At 47.0% G+C, this 23,450-nt stretch overlaps 1 long non-coding RNA gene across 1 annotated transcript; it reads left to right on the top strand.

Annotated features, from left to right (window-relative positions):
• The first annotated feature begins 2,601 nt into the window (after window positions 1–2,601).
• Window positions 2,602–4,383, top strand: LOC125925966 (uncharacterized). Its single transcript, XR_007458958.1, has 2 exons — window positions 2,602–3,085; window positions 3,967–4,383. It is a non-coding gene; the product is annotated as an uncharacterized LOC125925966 (long non-coding RNA).
• The last annotated feature ends 19,067 nt before the right edge of the window (window positions 4,384–23,450 follow it).

Raw genomic sequence — 23,450 nt, forward strand, 5'->3', positions numbered from 1 at the left:
TGGGCACGCACCCGTGAGCAAGAGGCTTCTTATCTGTGCACCTGCCCATGTGCTCATCTAATTAACGTAGGATCAGTTCTGTTGGGGTGAATTGACTCCCGATGTGGTCCCTTTCCTCCTCGCATCCACTGGTTGCCTCAGAGTCGGCTTCCCCGTGGTGTGGTACGTGTCCAGGGAAAATAAACTTTTTATTAGCTGAGATAAAAATGTAGACAATTCTGACCAACAACCCCAAGAAGAGAAATTGTTATGGACACTTGCCCACCTCTTAAGTTCTAGGTAGGGGTTAAGCAGGGATGACCCCTGGGATCCCAGGGATGATCAAATTCTTAATTTGATCTCTAGAACATTTAAGAGAGCTTGAGAGGGGGCAACAAAAATGCATGGTTGGCCAACCCAACCCCCCTATGACCCTAGCAATATGCACTCTTGGTTTGTCCATACAGGTTTAGGGGGGCATCTAAGGAGGAAACCTACCAAACAGGTAGTGGTTTGGAGGGAAAGATGGGAGGCTTTACATCAGCTGAGAGCAGTTAAGTGGGACCCACACCTTCACCAGAAGATTCCCCAGCCCCTCTGGGGTACAAGACTTACCACATGAGCCAGCACCCCCCCCCTTCTTCCCAGAACAAGGCGGGCAACTCGGTGACTGTATTTTGGGGCCACGTCACCGGACTTCAACGTGGGTTGTAGGACTGGATCCTTCCCTTTATTTTCCTGCAGTTGCGGATAACCCTAAGTTTACTTTTATTCCTGGAACTTAAAAAATGATGTAATTTTGAGAGTTAATAGAACCCAGAAACCCTGACATCCACGCATTGAAACGAGCAGGATGACTTCAGTGGTTTTTGTCCGGGGCGTGTTATGTTGACAAAGCAGGAGCTAAGATCTTGGGACCCTCTGAATGTCCTTCGCAGACATTTTCCCATGCTGTAGGAGTGATGAATTTTTCCAGTGTCATAAAGACTGAAAAACTATAAGAGAAAAGGCAGTAGGGTTACCGCCAATAAATTACTGATGATCTGAATTTGCAAATGTCGCTTTAAGCAAGAGGGAATGTATTTGGGAGAAGAGCACAAGGGCTAGAAGTTTGTGATCCCGCCCGCCCTCTGACTTGGCCGTAGGTATGTGTTTGTGTGAACACGGACACATCACAGAACCTCTGCACCCTTGTTGGCTCATCTCTAAAGTGAGGAGGAGGCTGGTTGGTGCTTCTCAGCGTTTTCAACCAAATTTCCTTTCATAGAAAAAGAGGAAAAACATCTGGATAAAATTGACGCGTCTGATGGCACCAAATTGTTCACGAGTTCTCCTTTGCCTACAGGATATTACGAACTCTTTCCCTTGCCATTATAACCTGGTTCTGATTGATCCCTCTGTGCTGCTGTGACATTATGCCCATCGTTTCCTGTCTTTGTGCCTTTGCTTCATTGTCCCCCCCAGCATGGAAGTTTCCTGTTCTTTTCCCTACACTTCATGCAATGCATCTCTTAAAGCCTGGCTCCAATGCCATTTCCTCCGCAAATTTTCTTTCATTCCCTCCGGAAGAATCCCTTCTCTGTAGCTTAACCTTGCCTTTCTTGTGGCACAACTCTCTACTTGGTTTGTGCGTTCACCACCTTACCGCCTCTGCTAATTTGTGTTTTTCTCGGGGATACGCCTGGCTTCTTTCCCATTTCAATATTTCCCCACGGGTTCCACATCTAGCACGGAATCTTGCGCATAATTGTATTTCCATTAAGTTTCGTTGAATTAATAAACAAGCGAATTTAGCCTTAAATGGGTTAAGCAAGAGAGTGTTGGAACAATAATGATCCATCTGAATTGCTGGAAAAATCACTTATAGAATTGCCCTGTTGATCTTTCATTAATACTATAGCCTTTAGAAAAACTCCGTAAGTGAAATTTACTCAACCCTCCACAATTCTTAAGTTCTTTTTTTCATATATGGTTATATTTTGTTCCTAATGCAGCATTTGCAGGTACCTATAATTCTGGTATTAACCACCTGGAGTTAGCTCAGACTTCGGGAGTTAAGATCACAGGTTCCAACAAGACTGCCTTCACTTCAGATGCTAGCCAAAAGTTTGGGGGCCGTGCACTTATGACCAACTGGCTACAGCTTGGGGTTCCTATGACCCCCTCACGTTTGACGTTCAACTAAAATGACTCACAGAATTCAGGAAAGTGCCATAATTATGCTCATGGTTTCATTATAAAGGATACACATCAGGACCAGCTAAATAAAGACCCAGGTCTGGTAGGTTTCCCAGTGCAGAGCTCCCATTGTCCTCTCCCCATGGAGTGAGGGCATTTTCCCCTCAGCACACTGATATGTGTCAGCAGCCAGGAGGCTCTTCTGAGTTCAGAATTTTTATTGAGGCTGCATTAGGTAGACATGACCAATTAATCATAGGGCACACGTTTAGACTCAGTGACCAGTTCCCTTCGCTCTCTAGTGTCCAGGAGGCTGGGCTGATAACACACAGCTCAAAGCCCTGACCCTCTAATCACATGGTTGGTCTTCCTGGCATGATCAGCCCCCAGCCTGAGTCATCTCCTTAGCAGAAACTCAGAGACGGTGTTGGGGGGGGTGGCCATGGGTAACAGATATTCCTACCAATCGGGAACTTCCAAGGGCTTAGAACACCCGGTCCCGGCAACCGGGGACAAAGACCAGAGAAGTTCTTTATTATACAACAGTGGGAAATAGAGTGTTATCCTCATTTTATAGGTGGCACTGGGGGAAGAAGTGACTTGTTCAGTGTCACAAGGCTGTGTAGTAAGGGAGCCAGAGCTCCAGCCCCGAACCTCTGACTTCGAGTGTCTTTTCACCGCAGCATGATGGCTTCCCTACGGGAAGGGTAAATTCGCATTGGCATTGTCATTTCATCCTCCAGACTCTTGGAGTAGCAGGTTTGACCTCAGTGTCCTCTTGGGAACCACGGTCACTGTTCCCAGTGTTTATCAAGAGCTGCTCCTCCTTCGGTCTGGGGCTCACGAATGCAGAGAATGTGAAGTTGGCGGCCCGATCACCGGGAGGCTCCTTGTGTGACTGCTACACACAGTTTTGCAGACTTGGAAGGTGAGACATAAGCCTGAGCTACCCGCTTTGTTGAGCCGTGGGGAGCAATGGAGCAAAGGAGTCGTAAATATTCAATATTAAGGGTCTGTTTCTGTAGGAAAATCTCCGTTCAAGATCAGAGCATCTGTTACTGGAAAGGTATCTATCTATCTATTTCTTCTGTCCATATAATCCCCCTTCCCCATCCCCCCCCCCCCATCATCTATCTGTGGTCCAGTTTCTAACAGCCCTGCAGACTGAGTGTGGCCGTGCCCTGCTTTTTGTATGGGAAAGGAGGAGTAGGAAGGGTTGAAGATCCCAGGCATGGCTGGAATACAAATTGCTGATTTTTTTTCCCACATGGCTGTCTTCTCCCTCGCCACCTTCCTTATCCCCCGCCCGGTGCCTCCTAGTCCCCTTTCTCAGAGTTTCACTCAGCAGTTTTCAGAATTTGCCTTTCTTACTTCTTTTCCTACACGGAGACGTCCCCCTCAGTGTATGACCCTTCCTGTGTGTCAGGCACAATTCTATATGTGTTGTATCTATTAAAACCGTGATCTTCACTATCATAATCCCAGTTTACCTATGAAGAAACTGAGGCAAAGAGATGTTTAGTGAACTTTCCAGGGCCTCTCAGCTGGTTAGTGGTCAATCTGGGTTTCAAACTTTGGCGTCCATATGAGACAGGGAAATTGAAGGACTCCATCAAAATCTGCTCTTTGCTTTTTTTTTTCCTGCTTCTGTTCTTGCTAGGACCTGCCTCTTTACACACGCCTTGTAATGCAAATAGTGTATGTCTTCCTTGTAAGGGACAAGGAGTTCATGATTTCTCTAGAATAGGTAACATCTAAGGAAGCACCAGGTGAGAACGAGTGGATGAAGCCATCGTGTGCGCATTCCAGGCCACCAGCGCTGGACATCCAGGTTCTGAGACCCCCCCGCCCTGGCTCGAAGGAAGGTTCTGAGACCCCCCTGGCTCGAAGGAAGAACAACTGGGCTCTTGTCTTAGTTCTAACTGGTTCCTGGATGCCCGAGAGGACGCGTACCCCACCCCACAATCCTCGATAAAAACTCCAGCCCCTGGACAAACACAGGACTCCCTCTCCTTTCCTTTCTGAGTCTCCTAGATAGTGTCCATACCCGCACTCTCTCTCGATCTTCAGTGAACCCCGATTTCCCCTCCCACAGCTGGGACCCCCTCCACTGGTCCTGCGGGACCACCTCTGGGTCCCCAGACCCACCTGCTGGCATCACAGATGCCCAAGTCCGTGCTCTCAGCCATCCCACTAAACTGCCTTGATTAAACGAAAAGAACTTTGCTTTCGGAAGTCATGTGAATTTCAGTTACATTGCTGTCTTTCCTCCTTAAGGCTTGTGGGACCTCGGTCAAGTTGGGTAAACTGCCAGGGCCTCAGATTATAGGCAGAGTAAACCAACCGTTCCTTGATTTGGAGCCACCAGGACAGAATGAGCAGCAGCGCCCTGTGCGTGGGTACTAGCACACTCACGTCCATTTGTCCTTCTCCCTCGCATGGAGGGGTAGAAGGACCTCTAGAAGGGATCGCTCATCCCCTATTGAGACCGGTGCTCAGCCCTGGACACGCAGTCAGGTTACCATCTTCCAGGCAAGCAGCTCCCGCCAAAACAGCCTTCTGAAGCTGCACCCAGCAAGGAGCTGCCTCTGGCTCCTTATCACATCCCCACAGCTGTGCCCAAGTCACTGCAGGGGAGGAAATGGCTTTTTTTTTTTTTTTTTTTTTTTTTAACTACGATTTTCCAGAAAGTGAGCTGCAGTGCCTGGAAAGCCCAGATATGTCAAGTCACAGTACAGAAATCTATTTTGCTCTCCCCGGGGCTATTTTTCTTTCTGTCTGTCTATGCTGCTTATAGTCTCTACCGCAGACAGATTGTGGCCAAGAACCTGTGACATGGGCTTTCTCATCTGGGAAGCTCAGTAGAGACCAAAGTGGGCCGCTGACATTTTTCCCCCTGGCCTCAACTGTACAGCATAGCAACAGCAGGGTCATTGCCCTATTTCTCGCTTTGTTGAGTGCCTAGATCCTTGCTTGGTATTTACCAACCTCTCTCATGGGTGATTGTTGAATTAAATAGTTGTGGGGCACTTGGGTGGCTCGGCTGGTGGAGCGACCGACTCTTGGTTTCAGCTCAGGTCACGAGCTCACAGTTTGTGAATTCGAGCCCCACACCGGGCTCTGTGCTGACAGCGCGGGGTCTGCTTGGGATTCTCTGTCTCCGTCTCTCGCTCCCCCTCCCCTGCTCGCTCTTGCTCTCTCACTCTCCAAATAGAGAAATCAACTTAAAAACATAAGTGGCTGTACGTGCCCGCCTGCTTTTGTGACTTTGCATAGATTAGTGTTGTTCCAGAACTTTCTACGGCCTAGGAAGTCATTGAAGGCAGTCAGGCCATCGGTCCTAAGGGGTTTCCTTGATCTGTTTTTAATTTGTCTCTCCAAATACTGATGCAGTCCAGCAGAGTGGAACAGCAGTGAGGTTGGTAACAGACAGACCTGCTTTCGGACCATGATTCTGCCACTTACCACCGCCCTGACCCTGGGCACGTGCTTCACCATTTCTGAGCCTCATTTCACAGCTGCCAAAGGGGGTGATGGCAGCCAGAGAGCCCATCTAACAGGCGTGTGGATTAGAGAAGGGAGTCCTCTGTGGCCGATTGGCCCTGCTCCCTTGGCTGCAAACCATTCAAGGCAGCTTTTTAAAAAATTATTTTATTGAAAAATTTTTAAAGGGAGTAATATCTACTCCCAATATGGGGTTCAAAATCATGACCCCGAGATCAAGAGTCATATGCTTTACTGACAGGTGCCCCTCAAGGCAGCTTTTAAGGGACCTCCCTCACAGGATTGGCGTGAAGGCTAAATGAGATCGTGGGAGTAAAGAGTGTGCAGATAGCAAGGAGTGAAACTGCTTTGCTTCTGGTGACCAGAGTGCAAATAACCCCGTGCTGTTTAGACCATAGATCTACTTTCCTCTGAGCACCTCCAGTCCCACCACCCCCAAGCCCTTTATCTGTCCCATACCGCGGGAAAATCCTGGACAACACCCGATAGATCGGCCGTAATTTGTCACTGGAGGCCCATGTCTCCTCTGTGGGTGTTGTGCCCCCCCCCCCCCCCCCCACCTCAGGAGCCCTGCCAGCATTCGTTCTCCTCTTCCTCTTCACTCTCCCTCAGAGGAATTGTTTCCGGAAAGAAGTCGATCGCAGGAGTTGGAGCCTTTGAGCCTTTTTCTTCTTTCTAATTGTGGATCAGCAGGCTTTCTGTGCTGCTGGAGGTACTTCTGGCGTTCAGGAACATATGTGGTAGCTATTTGGGAAACGTGGACCCATTCCTGGATCACAACGTACTTGCTTCTTCTGAGGCATAAGGCAGATCTGAAAATGGACCCTAGCCGGCCCAGTATCTTGCCGGCTGAAACACGTTCTCCTGGTTCCCTTGTAGATGTGCCGCATTTTCATAATCACATCTTTGCCAGACCCCAAAAGAAGCCAGCGAACTGAGTGACGTGCACCCCAACATTCCCTCCGTGTCTCTGACCCCACCCCACTGCCAGCTTCACCCAGGCCTCTTTGTGTTTTTCCTCTCCTTTTCTCTGATCTCTCCCGCTTAGCTCTACAGAACAGTCAGGATTGCTCGCGTCTTTATCCCCGAAGCTCTTGTTTTCAGGCCAAGTAGAGAGAGTGGAGGAGAGCAGCTTCCAGTTTCTTCCTGGCTCCCGGATGTACCCTGAATCCCAGACAGAGCCGCACGGAAGCGCCCTGTGACAGAGGTTCCAGGGCACTGGAATCTCCCAAACGTCACCGGAATCTTCGGCTGGAGACGCGAGGGGATTGCTCATGGAGGACGAGATGGCGAGCTTCCTTAACAGGGATCCTGACACAGAGAAGGTGCTGGCATTTTACATGTTGAGTGCCCCAGCGGACCGAGCAAATCATGAATAGAGACATGACACGTTTACTGTCCTGTGGCCAGTCAAAAGGCTCCCAAAGACGTCAGAGCCGCACTTTGACACATGGCAGAGGAGTGGTGGTTTTTTTGTCCTTCTTTTAGGGCACGGAGGAGCTTGCTGGGGAGGAAGGCTGTGCATGTGGCACCAACTTGTCACCCTCCCCAGGGCAATCCTGGGACATCTCATTTCAGTTTCCTCCAAGAAGCAATGGTGGCAATTGGGCCCCGGTGCTGTTCCAGCCGGGTGGCCCCCAAATGGAAGAGTGAACTGTGAGGGATAGTGGGGACCATTGTCATAGGTTCCGTACCATTAGACTTTTCAGGGGGTCTTACGGTCACCCCTAGAGGGGTCAGGCAGCACTGTGCGTGTTGGCTTTGCGGGTCGTAGGTGTAGCTTTCTTGCACCTAAGCGGGTGCACCTAAGCCTTAAGGTGCAGTTTTCTTGTTTGCCTGATTGAGAAAACACTCCCCGGGATGACATCATAATTCTTGTCTGGTAGAAAGGAAGGTAGAAAGGAAGCTTCAGGTGGCTCACCTAAAGAATAAAAAGTTCTGGGCTGTTCCCAGAAGCCATGGATACAAGGCTTCTCAGTGCACTCATCATCTGTATATAATCCAGGTGTTAGCTCGGGTTTCAGATACGGCTTACCTCCAACCCTTTATGTGGACCTCCAATGCCTTTCCAAAGGCTTCTGCCATTGCACGAAAGGCTTATATTTTGTCGTTATCTCTAGCTCTGAGCTTCTGCTGCCAGCGAATGAGTTTAGTTTCTAGATCGTGCTTTATGTGCACTGCCTGTTCCACAGTGGTCGGTGTGGCTAAGGGAACTCGGCTGTCTTCTGTGACCATACCCGTGTGTGCATACACACACACACACACACACACACACACAACACAGAGTCTTTGTGGATCTAGCAGACGTCACTGAAGGACTGCAGGCTGGGAGAAAAGGCAAAAAAGTGTGACATTTATTTTGAGCAATGTGGCAACTTCAAATTCATTATGAAATGCCTTTTGATGAACTCTCTTTGTTCTACTTGATCTTCAGTGTTTCGCTTAACTGTCTTTGAGATTAACAGCAGTGTCATTGCCCTGTGTCTCTCCTTGTTGAGTGCCTAGATCCTTGCTTGGTATTTACCAACTTCTCTAATAGGTGATTGTTGAATTAAATGGTTGTGGGGTGCTTGGGCGGCTCAGCTGGTGGAGCGACCGACTCTTGGTTTCGGCTCAGGTCACGAGCTCACAGTTTGTGAATTCGAGCCCCACACCGGGCTCTGCGCTGACAGCGCGGGGTCTGCTTGGGATCCTCTGTCTCTGTCTCTCGCTCCCCCTTCCCTGCTTGCTTCTCTCTCTCTCGCCCTCAAAAGAAAGAAATAAACTTAAAAAAATAAGTGGTTGGGGGCGCCTGGGTGGCTCGGTCGGTTGGGCGTCCGACTTCGGCTCAGGTCATGATCTCACGGTCTGTGAGTTCGAGCCCCGAGTCGGGCTCTGTGCTGACAGCTCAGAGCCTGGAGCCTGTTTCAGATTCTGTGTCTCCCTCTCGCTCTCTGCCCCTCCTCTGTTCATGCTCTGTCTCTCTCTGTCTCAAAAATAAACGTTAAAAAAAAAAAGTTAAAAAAAAAAGTGGTTGTACATGCCTGCCTGCATGAAGGTCAGAGAGCAAGGGAGACAGAGGATATGAAGTGGGCTCCACGCTGACAGCAGAAAGCCCAACGCAGGGCTCGAACTCACGAACCGTAAGATCGTGACCAGAGCCGAAGTCAGACCCTCAAGTGACCGAGCTACCCAGGCACCCCATGGACAGTCTGCCCTCTTAGTTGGCCAGCCTCTCTCTGCCCTTGCTTCCTGTTTATTTGGTTTGTTTTCTCTAGCTCTTCCTGTACTCAGGGTTTCATCTTTTCTACTGGTGATTCCCCAAAGATAGTTCCATTTCTTTCTTTTTTTTTCTTCTCTCTCTCTCTCTCTCTCTTTTGTTAGTTTTTATTTAAGATGGTTCCATTTCTACGGGGATTCTGCTGTCAGATGTTCAGATCGTCACCACACGTTCCAACCCGCGCTACATATACAGCCAGAGCTGGTTTCAGATCTGTGCTTTCTGATCAGGACAGTGACACCGAGGTCCGTAGGGTCATACGCGCTTCTATTTCATCTGCAGCCATTACGTGATAGCCTTTCAAGGAGCTGATTACCTTGTCCAGTCCATGTATCTTCATGGCCAGAGCGGGTTACCCCTGGGACCTCACTCGTTCTCAGCTGGTGTCTGATCAGCCTTCTCTGATGGGCTAACTGCTAACCCTTCTGGATTTTTGCCATCTGTCTGCTTTTATTCCCGAAGGTGGAGCTCAGCACTCACTTCCCCTTCTTGCTCTTCCCGGCCCTCAGTTAGGGGAAGCCCGCACCGACCCCTTCCTTCATCATCTTCCCTCTTCTGGATTCTACACCCGCAGAGGCATTGGACTCAGGTAGTGCGTGTCCGCGATCTCAGGTGAATGGACGGAGGTCCGAGGCCTCTCAGGCCAGCCAACTGTCATTTTCCTGGGTCTAGAAGTGTACATTTCTAGAAATGTAGCTCCCAGCTCTGATTTTAGCCCCGCAGGCCACTCTTACTGGTTTTTACATTGCTCAGAGGCCAGCGAATGGGTTAATGTGAGCACTTAAAATAGCCGAACGTCCTCCCCCCCAAGCAGTGTAGACAGGAGCTGAGCCACCGCAGGGGAAAGTCCACATCTCGAGTGCTAACTAGAGTCAGAGAAGAGGTAAGTCCCACCACTTCATCACGTCAAAGTAGCTCTTGAACTTCAGAGGTCTCCGCCAACAGAGCTTGCGACAGGACCGGGGTTGACCGCCGGGGCCTGTGGGTGACCCCATGCGGCCTGCTGCCCGCGTTCCCAGGCCTGCGTTCCACCCTGCAGATGGGGAGAGACATGAATTGCCAACATCTGTGGCAAAATAGCACTGGGGCAGGGGGATAGCACTGCGGGAAATACCCATCACCTCAAACGGCCCAGAGAAACCACTGCCGCAGAACAAAAGTTCCCTTCTCTTGCCGGGGTATCTGCACGGTGTGGAGAGCTGGGCCAGAGGCGTGTGTGTGTGTGTGTGTGTGTCCCCAAACTCACTGCCAGGGGGCCTGCTGGGTGAGTGTTGGGGCTGGGGGCTGAGGAAGAAAGGAAATACGGGCTGGCAAGTAGAACGACGAGTGTAGTCTGGTGGTTGGAGATGTTTTTCTGGGAGGGAAGGTGGCTTTTCCTCCACTTTGCAGGGGGCTGCTGGGTGCGGGGGGGGGGGGGGGGAAGGAGGAGGAAACCGGGCTCTATGCTTAGTGTGAGGTTTCGAGGAGGGAGTCGTGACGTGACCCTTGTCGAAGGGCTCGGCCGCACGTCAGGGTCACAGAGGAGCAGGGGCATCATCGCGGGACCACGCACGTGGAATCTGCCTGGGGCCACGGGCTTGGGTGACACATTGCCTACACTCACTTGGCCCAGGGCGGCCTGCAGGGGGCGACGCAAATGCCTTGATTTTAGATTTTAGCTGCGATGATGACCTCGCCTTCGCTGTCACTTCTTCAGAGAGCCTCGCCTGACCCCTCACAGTAAAGTAAGTGTCCTGCACAGTATCAACAGCTGTAATTTCCCTTATGGCTGCAATCAATCAATTCTACCACCACCTGTTTATTATCTATCACCCATCCGCGAGGTTGATGTTCTATGAACATCTCTATCCCATTCAGCCCTGTATCGCAAAGCCTGGCGTGGCCCGATAATTATTTGCTGAGCAAATGGATACATTAAATAAATACTCCCCAGGCATCAATGGTGTGTCGGGGCTGAGGTAACTGCTCTGGTCCACTTTGCCCGTGGCTCACAGGCTGGTGGTGGAGTGATGCCAGGAACAACCCAAGCACCATGGGAACGAGCCCCAGGACAGGAATGAAGAGGTCTCAGGAGAGGATGGCAATTAGTAACTTGTATTTACAATGGGCAGTTATGAAGACTGAATACACCAATTCATCAATCTTTACAACCAGGCTGTGAGGGGGTGCAGGAGGAGCTTTATAATTTCCTTTTTACAGAATGGGAAACCAATAATCAGAGATGGCCTGAGATTTGCACAAGATAGTGGTGTCAGGTTTTCCCCAAGGACACGGAGTTCTCATTCCTTTTGAGACAGATCTTGAGGCATGAGAGAAAATTGACATTTAGAAATTGGTGGAAAGAATGGAAAGAGACATTCAAGGGGGCTGGAACGTTAGTAACATCATGGCTGTTGAACGTTCCATGTGGGAGCCACAGCACCAAGAATGCCAGGGAACATTCTAGAAGGAAATGTAGATCATCTAGCCCGGGTCCTTTATTTTACAGATAAAGAAAGTGTGGGAGCCCCCGAGTGGCTCAGTCTGTTAAGCGTCTGATTCTTGGTTTCCACTCAGGTCATGTTCCCAGGGTCGTGGTTTCGAGCCCCACGTCAGGCTCCCTGCTGAGCATGGAACTTGCTTAAGATTTTCTTTCTCTCTCTCTTTGCCTCTCTCCGCTGCTCACCCATGCTCTCTTTCAAAAAATATATCTCAAAAAAATATATATACATATATAAAAGAAAGTGAGACCCAGAGAGAGGAAGTTGCTCAGTCCACAGGAGCAGAGCTGCTTATGTGAGAGGGGCTAGCTAGAACCAGGCTTTGGCTGCTTGGGACATCATATCTGCCCCCACAAGGTGAATCCTTTGAAGTGGGTTCTACCATTATTTTCAGTTAGGGAAATTGGCCTTGGGAGGGTGAACAACTTATCGAAATTCACATTGTTACTGATGGAGGAAGCTGGGACTTAATCTGGGTCTCGGATGACCCAGGGTCTGTGCTCTTTTTTTTTTTTTTTAATTTTTTTTGATGTTTATTTATTTTTGAAGGAGAGAGAGAGACAGAGCGTGAGGGGGGAGGGGCAGAGAGAGAGGGAGACACAGAATCCGAAGCCGGCTCCAGGCTCCGAGCCATCAGCACAGAGCCCGACGCGGGGCTCGAACCCGTAAACCACGAGATCATGACCTGAGCCGAAGTCGGAGGCTGAACCGACTGAGCCACCCAGGCGCCCCCAAGGTCTGTGCTCTTAACTGCTTAGTTATGGTCTTCCAGATCTTCCAAAATAGTTTGGGAGCTGTTTCATAGGGAAAGCATCATAGTACAGAAGCCAATGGCAGAGGGGAAGCTGGCGTCTACATCTTGGGACAGGGCTGAAAGGTGGGGCGGTTCCTTTCTCTTACATCACAGTTAGTCTAATTTCAGGGCCTTGGAGAAGGCTGTCCTTCCTCACAAGGACCCATCACACCTTTCAGCTCATATCAGATATTCTATTAACTTGAATAAAGGTTTTCTTATTTCACAAGAGAATGCTTTTGACTTCCTTCCGAACAAGGGAGGCCACTCCCAGCGCGTCATTTATCCCCACGAATTGTAACTTGAGTTTTGAGCAGGCTGAATTTGAAGAAGAGATGTTGAATGACCTTCGGGACATGCGAGAAATAACAAAGTTAGCGAGTGTGTATTCTGTGCTGCCTTAGGGCCGGGCCCAGGCCCAGGGCATACGTACGCTGTGTGTGATCTTTTACATGCTTTATGGAGTACTGTCTGGTTTTACTCCTATTTTAAAGGTGAGGAAATGGATGTATAAAGAACTAAAGACATTAGACTAGGGTTACAAAGCCAGTAAATGGTTGATCTAAGGTGTGAACTTAGGTGGGTTGTCCGTGCTGTTAACCACTCTGTGGGTCCAGAGCTCAGGACGGGCCGTGGAAAGTTTTAATATGTTTGATAATGAGAGACATTACTAAGAAGTGGAAACAGCCCATTAGGTCAGTAAGTTCTTGATATTACTCTTTTTTAACAGACGTGGGCAACTGTGGCATTGTTTATTTTCAGGGTGCTTTTCTGGTCTAGTTTATGAAGTTTAGAAAAGTGTGGGAAATCCTGCGACTTGATCTCAAACACGCACAAAACGTCACGCTACTCACCCTCACGTTTCAACTTTTCTCCCAGTCCTCGCTCCCGGTTTCGGACGGGAGATTCTCCATTGGCAGCCGTGATTTCTGGGATTCCATTTCCAGTGCTCTCTCTGATGGTTTGCAAGTGGCCGATGTCACGATGGACTGGGGCTCCGCTAAAGCGGACACAATGTGTCACTTAGCAGCCACCTCCTATGTCCAAAAAGTCGTGAGGGTTTGATTACCTGGAAGGAAGGGAGGGAGGGAGGGAGGCAAATTCTCTTGGAAGCTTAAATGTTGACGTTGGGACTAAAGGAAGTCGCTGACCTCAGGTTAAAGCACGTGGAGAAGGGCCTTCGGCATTGTCAAAATTTCCCCTGTTGCTTGGGGCTCTGTGGCACCATATAGAGTCCATGGCCGTTGGAGGTCAGCAATGTCCAGTTAACCCAAGGGGTATGCTGCCTTCAACGGGGCAGATTGCTGAGGTGGGTCTGGCCTCAGACAAGAACCAGATGGGTTTTGTGATAGCTGTGAGAGCTACCAGAGTTTGTGATAGCCATCCGATGGCTCGGTGCTTAGGGTTAAAAATAAAGTACTAGTCAATACTGAGGGACTTCCAAGTCCCCCAAGAATAGAGTGCACTTGGAGTGAAGGGCCATTTTCTGTCAAGCACTGGAGAGTTCAAAACGGAACTGAGCACAAGGTGCACGGCACGGAGGCTGATTTGATGTCTGTCACGCACACGGAGAGGAGAGGCCTTGCGGAGGTTGATGCTTGAGGCAAAAGAACACTGTGGGCGAAGACTTGCTTCCCACCCTGACCTTTGCTTGTAAAGTTCTTCTCTCAATACATCATGTAACAAGATCCTGTGCATTTGCCCCAAACAAAATAAAACAGGCAAAAAACTAACACTTTGCTGCTTACTTTCTTGCTCCCTTGTTATCATCAGACCGTGGCCTCCTAGAGGCAGGGGCTGTGACTCTTACTGGGTTTCTAGGGCCTCATTAGCATGGCACACTCAAGAATTGTCTTGAATAAAGAAGTCTTCCTTTAGTGCAAGGGTGGTTTGCTATTTGCAAGGCAGTGTGATATATCACATTAACAAGACAAAGGGTAGGAACCATAGGATCATTAAAAAAAAAATCTTTTTAATGTGTATTTATTTTTGAGAGGCAGAACATGAACAGGGGAGGGGCAGAGAGAGAGGGAGACACAGAATCTGAAGCAGGCTCCGGGCTCCGAGCTGCCAGCACAGAGCCCGACGCGGGGCTCAGACTCATGAACCGGAGATCATGACCTGAGCTGAAGTTGGAAGCTTAACCGACTGAGCCACCCAGGCGCCTCTCCCCCCTCCCAAATGATCATTTTAATAGATGCAGAAAAAGCATTTGACAAAGTACAAAATCCATTCATGATAAAAACCCTCAACAGAGCAGGTTTAGAGGGAACACACATCAACATAATGGCCATATATGAAAACCCCACAGCCAACATCATCCTAAATGGGGAAAAACTGACACCTTTTCCTCTATGGTCAGGAACAAGACGGGGATGTCCACTTTCACCACTTTTCTTCAACCGTAGTACTGGAAGTCCTAGCCACAGCAATCAGACAACAAAAAGAAAGAAAAGGCATCCAAACCGGTAAGGAAGAAGTCAAACTTTCAATTTGCGGACGACATGAGACTCTATACAGAAAACCTGAAAGGTTCCACCAAAAAATTGCTAGAACTGATACACAAATTCAGGAAAGTCACAGGATACAAAATCAATCTTCAGAGATCTGTTGCATTTCTATACGCCAATAACGAAGCAGCAGAAAGAGAAATCAAGGAATCTGTCTCATTTGCAATTGCATCAAAATCCATACGATACCTGGGAATAAACCTAACTGAAGAGGTGAAAGACCAGTACTCTGAAAACTATAAAACACTGATGAAAGAAATTGAAGAAGACACGAAGAAATGGAAAGACATCCCAGGCTCGTGGATTGGAAGAATAAATATTGGTAAGACGTCGATACTACTCAAAGCCATCTACACATCTAATGTAATCCCAATCAAAATACCACCAGCATTTTTCACAGAACTAGAACAAACAATCCAAAGATTTGTACGCAACCATGAAGACCTCACATAGCCAAAGCAATTTCCTTTCCTCAAAAAGGAAAGCAAATCTTGAGGCGTCAGGATTCTGGACTTCAAGCTATATTACAAAGCTGTAGTCATCAAACCAGTATGGTACTGGCACAAAAATAGAAACATGGATCAATAGAACAGAATAAAAAACTTAGAAATAAGCCCACAATTATATGGTTAGCTAATCTTCAACAAAGCAGGGGAGACTATCCAATGTGAAAAAGACAGTGTCTTCAACAAATGGTGCTGGGAGCATAGAGAGCAACATGCATAAGAATGAAACCAGACCGCTTTCTTACATCATAAACAGAAGTAAACTCAAAGCAGAACAAAGACCTAAATGTGAGACCTGAAACCATAAAAATTTTAGAAAAGAGCACAGGCAGTAATTTCTCTATCTGTCACAGCAACTTTTTTTTTCTAGATAGGTCCCTTGAGGTCAGGGAATCAAAAGCAAAAATAAACTATTGGGACTACATCAACATAAAAAGCTTCTGCACAGGGAAGGAAACAATCAACACAACTAAAAGGCAAGCCACAGAATGGGAGAAGAGATTTGCAAATGACACATCTGATAAACGTTTAGTGTCCAAAATATATAAAGAACTTATACAACTCAACACCAAAAAACCCCCCAAATAATCCAATTTTAAAATGGGCAAAAGACACAAACAGACATTTCTCCAAAGAAGACATACAGATGGCCGATATATATATGAAAATATGCTCGACATCACTTATCATGAGGGCAACACAAACCAAAACCACAATCGGCCATCACCTGACACCTGTCAGAGTGGCTGAAATCAATAACACAAGAAAAAACAGGTGTCATTGAGGGTGTGGAGAAAAAGGAACCTTTTTGCACTGTCGGTGGGGATGCAAACTGGGGCAGCCACTCTGGAAAACAGTACAGAGTTTCCTCCAAAAGTTAAACGTAGAACTACCCTACAATCCAGCAATTGCGCTGCTATGTATTTACCGGGAAGGATACAAAAATACTGATCCAAATGGGTATATGCACCCTGATGTTTATAGAATCATGATCTACAACAGCCAAATTATGGAAACAGCCCATCCATTGATGAACGATAAAGATAAACGATGAAGGATAAAGAAGTGGTATAGACACACAACGGAGAATTATTCAGCTATAGAAAAGAATGAAATCTTGCTATTTGTAACAACATAGATGGAGCTAGGGAATTTAATACCAAGTGAAATAAGTCAGACAGAGAAAGACAAATGCCATATGATTTCACTCATACGGGCAATTTAAGTAACAAAACAAACAAGCAAAGTTGAAAAGAGAGAGGGGCAAACCAAGAAACAGAGTCTTAACTGTGGGGAAGCAACTGATCCTTACAGAGGGGAGGTGGGTGGGGGGCTTGGTGAAGTAGGGACTAAGGAGTGCGCTTGTCGTGATGAGCGCCGTGTTATGTATGGAAGTGCTGAATCAGTCTATCAAAATACAAACTTAAAAATAGAAGAAGTCATCTCCTAGACCACTGCGTCTTCTCGCCTGATCAGGAAATCACTCTGTTACGGATCCTCTTTCTTGCATCATATACATGACTCGTTCCTCCAAAGCTTGTTCTTGTCCACATTCTACCCCAAAGTCTTCTACTGCCCCAATCAGAGGTGGGGAGTCTGCCCTGGCGCGATGGGCAGAGCAAACTCATTGGCAATGATTCTGTTGGTGTTATGTGGTGACAGGGACACTAACCCCGAGGTAGTCGAAGAAGCCGGAGTGGAAATGGTGACTTAGTTTGTCTACTCCTCAGTCTGTGATAAAGGAGTCTGCTCTCTGTGTAGCCGGGTTTCTGACTTGGTGTCCGATAGCCACCAAGAGATTACAGGCAACCAGATGAGACGTTCGACCTGCTTCCATGATCACTTCTCCCAATCTTCTTTTCCTCCTTTGGATGAAACATCTCTATTCCTACGCATGCCATGCCTCCCTCCAGGGCCCTGGACCCCACCGCCTTCTGTCCAATCAAGGATGTTGCTCCAGCTTTGTTTCTACTCTCTCTTGCCTTCCCTTCTGGACTTTCCAACCAACCCACAAACACGCTGTGCTGTCTCCCACCCACAAACAAATTTCTCTTGAACGTACATGTCCCTTGAATACTGGCTCATTTCCCTGCACCCCTTGTGGCTAAACTCCTCAAAAGAGCTATTTCTACTAATTACCTCTGCTTCCTTTTCTCGCTTCTTCTCTTGAACACATCACAGTGAAGTTTCTTTTTCCTTTGCCATTCAAAAAACTAAACTAAAGCCTGCTTGTGTCAAGGTCAGCAATAACTGGGATGATGGTTTATCTTATTTGGTTCGCTTCAGTCCTGGTTTGTGCCTGTGGTCTTGACATATTTTAATTATTAAGAGCTTCTTCCTTCACTCAGAAATGTTGTGATTTGGGCAAAGGTCATGTGGTCGTTTTACCTACCAATAGCCTTCACGTCCTGGTGCAACCTTCAATTCCCATTTTGACTCCCCTGATCAGCTTATTGTACCCTTATTCTGGAAATACTGCCTTCCCTCGCCCCAGGGCATATTCTTCTCGCAACTCGCTGGAGGCTGTTTTTCAGTCTCTTCAGGGTCCTTGATCCTCTGTTCTCTCCATTTTCAGGCTTTGGATGACCTCATCCAATTTCATGGCTTTACATTTTGATGGCGATGAAGACCAGAATTTTATTTTGTGCCCGGGCCCATCCTCCGAACTCCAACTCAGTCTCCATTTGGAATTCCCACAGGCACATCAAACACCACATCAAACACCATCTTCTGGTTTTTCCCCCAGACCATCCCTCCATCTCAGCAAATGACAGCCTACTTCCCCTTCCTTGGGCCCATATCCTGCAGTATCCTTGCCTCCTCCTCCTCTCTCTCTCTCTCTCTCTCTCTCTCTCTCATAGCTCCATCCGATCCATCAGCAACTCTCTCAACCTTAAATTCAATATGTGTCCAAAACGGAGTTGTTTTTCTCCATCTTTCCAACTTTTTCTGTAGTCTAGGCCACCATTGTATTTTACCTTCTTTATTTTGGTCACCTGCTAACTGCTCGCCCTGCCTCTACCTTGCCCCTCACCTCACTCAGAGGCTAGAGGCCACACAGACCCAGCCTGGGTGATTCCCGCAATGGCCTGCGATCTCCCTGATCTGGCCTGGTACCTCTCACAGCATGTGAAAGGCACATGATACCTATTCGTTGAATGAAAGAATGCTTACGTCGATTCCTAGCCTTACGTGATGAGACTGAAGTCTCGTTTCCCAAAAATGTGCTGATGTCCAAGAGTTGGTATCCATTGGCAATCATGACAGATAAGCAAAAGATACTGAAAAAGAGAAAAGGAAAGGACTATACAATCCTCTTCGTGGTATAAAAAGATGATACCACCACGAAAATGTCCTCCAACAGAAAATTTTAAAAAACTATATCACACTCACATGGGGAATATTATATAACTATAGAAATGATTTTCAAGGGATATTTAATGGCCTGGGAGGATGCTTACAATATAGTACCAACAGAAAAAGAAAAAAGCTAACCAACTGGAGGGTCTTAAACATGTCAACACAAGTGTATGTCCTTGGGAAGAAAAATACTAAAAGAAAATCCCTCCAAACATGGTTAGTGGTGATTTCTAGGTGGTAGAATTATGGGCGATTTAAATTATCTTTATATTTCATGCCTTTTTAAAAATATTAATCATGAATATTTCTTATTTTATCATCATTAAAAAGAACTTCTTATATACTTCTAAAGTGATAGCATTCCAGGCCGATTGAAGTAAGATACTCCCCTGAGTCTTGATGAATATGATAAAGGATTGATTTTGCCATGCCCATGCATTCTTTCCAACCTTAGTAAGCTCAAAGTGTGCATTTGAAAGTCAGCTGTCTGAGCTCGGCAATCCATAGCCTGAGAAAACACATTTTCGGAGTTCTTGGTAACAATATTCTCTTCGCTCATTCTCACTGGTTAGCACCTGGGTTGCCTTTATATAATGAGCAGGGGGTCATTCACGCAATAATATTGAATATAGTAGACCGCTGGGTAATGCAGGCTGTGCATTTAACTATTATTAATCTTACTTTGTGAGGCTTTATTGTTAACATCATTAAACTGCAAACTGTACACATGTAGGTTAATGAATAGAAGTTTACAGTCAATTAGAAGCTTTCCTGAACTTTCCCCCAGTCTGACTCCCTAGTCCTGAGATAACTACTCTTTGAAATTGTGTAAATCACTCCTTTGCTTTTATTTATAGTGTTGGCTAATCGAAATATTTTATGTTGATCTCTAGAGCTGGAGTTTGTCATTTTTCACTGCTGTATAACATTCCATTGCATGGGTGACCGTTATCGATTCATCCATCCTATGGTTTATGGACATTTGTGTTATTTCCAGTGTTTGCTGTTTACAAACAAGGCTGCTTTGGATATTCTTGAGTATAACTCCTAGAACACGTGTCCAAGAGTTTCTCTCGGTATAAACTTGGGGGTAAAATTCTGAGTCATTGGACACGTGCATGTTTAACCTAATTAGTTCTGTCAAACTACTTTCCAAAGTACTTGTGTAAATTTATACACCTAGAAGCCGTGAATGAGAGTTCTCCTTTCCTTTTTATAGTTACCAACACTTGGTATTGTGCAACTTTTATTTTTTACCCAATCTGAAAGGAGAGACTCTGTATCACTGAGTTCAAATCTGCTTTATCCTATTTACTAATGAGGTTAAGGTTAAACACGTTTTCATTTAATTTACGGAATCTTTGCATTTCCTCTTCTACAAAATACCTGTTCATAGGTTTTGCCCATTTTTCTAGGGTTTTTTTTGTTTGTTTTTGACTGGTAGGGGGTGACTTTCTCCTGTAGGAGATATATTTTTCTGGATAATAATCTTTGCTCATTATATGTGTAGCCAATATTTCTCCCAAATGATGGTTTGCATTTTTGTCTTCTTTATAGGTCTTTACATGAACAAAAGTTGTTAATCTCAATGTAATTAAATTTACCATTTTTTTAAAGATTTCAGCTTTTGTGTTTTGTTTTAGGCATACAGATCTCTACTGTATTCCAAAAGCTTTACACTGTTCTCACATGTAAGTTTTCAATGCACCTGGATTTTTTTGTTGTTGTGAAATAAGGATTTTATTTCATTTCCCACTACCTGGCTAAGCAGTGGTTCCAGAATCATTTATTAAATTGCCCGTTCTTTCTCCGATATGCCGTGCCCTGTCAGTCACAGATCAAGCGAGCCCATTTGTAGGCTTTTTATTCTGCTTGGTGGGTCACTTTGCCTATCCCTTCCCCAGCAGCCCATTGTCTTCATTGCCTACCTTCAAACCAAAGATTACTCTCCATCTTCTAGAGTATGACTCTGTGCCCCCACTCCTTACCTTTCTCCGCCTCCTGCAGTAGTCTTGTCTGTTCTTGACACTTTGTTTCTAATTAGAAAGGTGTTGCAGTGCCTGTGGCCAGCCAGGGCCACAGTGAGGTGTCACTTCTCTCCCCTTTTCAATTGCTCTTTGGCTTTAGAGTTTTGAAAATCACACGATGAGTAGAAATAGTACTAGAGAAAATAGAACGGCCTTCGGTAATTTCTAGATTTAGGGATTTTTCTCCCCCTCTCTTTTTGATCGTTCTGCTTACTCTTTGGGCTCTCTGTTACTCGACTGTTCATGATCTCAGGGCATGTAGCACGGAGCTGATTTGTAAAATGGGCTCTCAGAACCCTCAGGCTGAAAGTGTCAGCACGGGAGTGCACCTTAAATGTGTGACTTCCTGTGGCCGCTCAGTTTCATTTTCTGCTTCTTGGACAAAGCAGCCTTGGTGATCACACGTGAGGCCTGGAGGGATGGGAGAAATACTAATGCTAGGGAAAGGGACAGGATGGGCCAATGGAGACAGAAATCAATGTCACTTTATGACACCTTGCAAACGCCCCGCTCTGCTCTCCTCGACCCTTTCTTCCTGCACAGCCACTCCCCCCCACATGTTTCACAAACTTGCAGGGGAGCAGGGGCCCGGTGACAGCTCCTCCTACCCTTTCCTCATTGCTGAGATCCGCCCTCCAGTAGGCAGGGGAGTAGTGCAGCAACGAGAAACCCTGTGGCTTTCCCTAGTGGCCCCCGTGGGTGTGACCAAGTGAATGGGTACTCGTATGTGTGAGCATATGTCATTGTGGTGGGAAAAGAACAATAATTCTCCATGCTCATTGTGGTGGGTGTCCCTCTCACTCCACCCAACCTCTTCTATTTTAATCTATATTGCCCCAGCCCTTGCGTCCCTTGCAAATGTCACTACGTTCTCCCCTGCCTCCCCTTCCTTCTCTTCGGTGACCTTTTTAGGACATCCGGTGGCAGGCCTTCACTTATGGGGGTTGGATGAATGGTGCAGGATGCCTCCCCCCTCCGCTGTCAGAGGGACTGAAAACCACGTTGCTGGAGTCTGGCATATTTTGCCTAAAAGAAACACTTCTTAATTTAATTATTATTTAATTATTATTACTAACGATCTGACTTCTTGATTTCCCACATAAAATGATATGGAAGTCTCTCTCTCTCTCTTTCTTTCTCTTTGTGTTCTTTCCTTCATATTATCAGCTGAAAAGGGGAGGCAGATGGAAACGAAGTCACATCTGCGGCGAGTTGGACATCTTGGGTTGAGTTTGTCACCCTCCACTGAGAGTCCTTCCCGGGTACGGTAGACTATTTTCACGTGCCAGTCCCAACTATGGGTGCAGTGAGGTGAAGACAACTATTTCATTCACCACGTTTTCTTTTAGGGAAAGCACTGTTTGTCTGGAAGAAATACTTAGCTCAATTGGTTGGGTTGAAGTGAGAGACTTCGGGGCGTGCTCTCAACCCCTAGAGCTTGCTCGCTAGCGGCGAGACATGAGATAAAGCCAAGTATTCTGTTCTTGACAGGAAGGGGTGGAGGGAGAGAGGAAGGGTGGGGGGGCAAGAGTGACTCGATGAGAGACTGTGATGTGTGATGCAGGACCGTCTCCATCCCTGACCCCCCCGCCGCCCCGCTGCAAAATCCGTGAACTTGCTGATTTCCCGCTTGCTCCGCACGAGCAGAATGCTGGAGTCCAAGGAGCTGGGTTCCTCGTCAGTTTCTTGTCCTCACTGATGGGGAACTGACACGGAAGTGTGTGTCAGCAGATGCCGGAGGCAGAAGGTACCATGAGAAAGCCTGCATCGCCAGGAATGAGACGGAGGGAGAGAGTTTTGAGCTGTGGAATTTCAGTCTTCAACCTTGACCTCAATGTCAAGGCAGAATCCAAGCTGGCCTCTTCACAGAAGCCAGATGAAACCCGTGTCCCTTCTGTGCTGCGTCGTTGGCTCGCCGACTGTTCCAACTTTTGATGATTGGCGCCGTCTGTGATTATGTGAGCTATAGGAACGTTGGATGTTTAAGGGCGTCCAGAACTCAGGGTTCAGGGACTCCCTTGATCTCAGAATAACCCAATAAATGTTTTTGTAGTGGTGGATCTATACACAAGACAGTGCGTTATGTCTGAACACCAGCGCCACCGTGGCCTTCAACAAAGCAAGGTATGCTGAAGTTGTGAGAGAAATTTCTGTGCGAATTTCATTTTGAATATTGTGTAATTAGAGATTCATATATCCATTACGTGTAAGAACCAACGTGTAGATTGCTTCCAATCAGTATGGCAGAGGGAACTAACATGTACAGATACCCTCCACTCCGAGCACATAGAAATACTGAGTATAATATAATATAATATAATATATAATAAATATAACATGGCATGAGAGAAATTAATTTCTGAATTCAAAAACATGGCAAGGAAGTCTGTGCACGGTGCCCACAGAAGCAGGATATAAACCTTAGGTGGGGGGGAAGGTTGGGAACTTCAAAGACGAGATGATGTCTCAGACTCCTATGAGGTGAAGAGTTGAACCTGACCTCCCTGTGCAAAGCCAGGTGTCGCAAATGTGCCATCCGTGAGATAGACGAGAAAATCTGTCTGAGAGTCTGGAGACAAGCCTGCGAGGAGGTCACATATTCTGGGCTATGGGTTGAGAGAGAGTAAACTCAGAGAAAGGAGGATCTCACACCGAAGCTGAGAGAGGGTGTACAACCCAGATGTATAGCACCTGCACAGTGTTGAAGCTTTAAGCAAGGAAACCAACAATCACAGCAAACTCCCCCACCGATCCCAAAACAGCGAAGCCGGTGAGAGCCCAGCAAAGGCCAACACAACACTGCTCCATGAGGACCTCCTCACCATGGGGAGCGTGAGAAGATGCTCCTTCAGAA

This window comes from Panthera uncia, chromosome F1 (genome assembly GCF_023721935.1).
Source record: "Panthera uncia isolate 11264 chromosome F1, Puncia_PCG_1.0, whole genome shotgun sequence".
Lineage (NCBI taxonomy): Eukaryota > Metazoa > Chordata > Mammalia > Carnivora > Felidae > Panthera > Panthera uncia.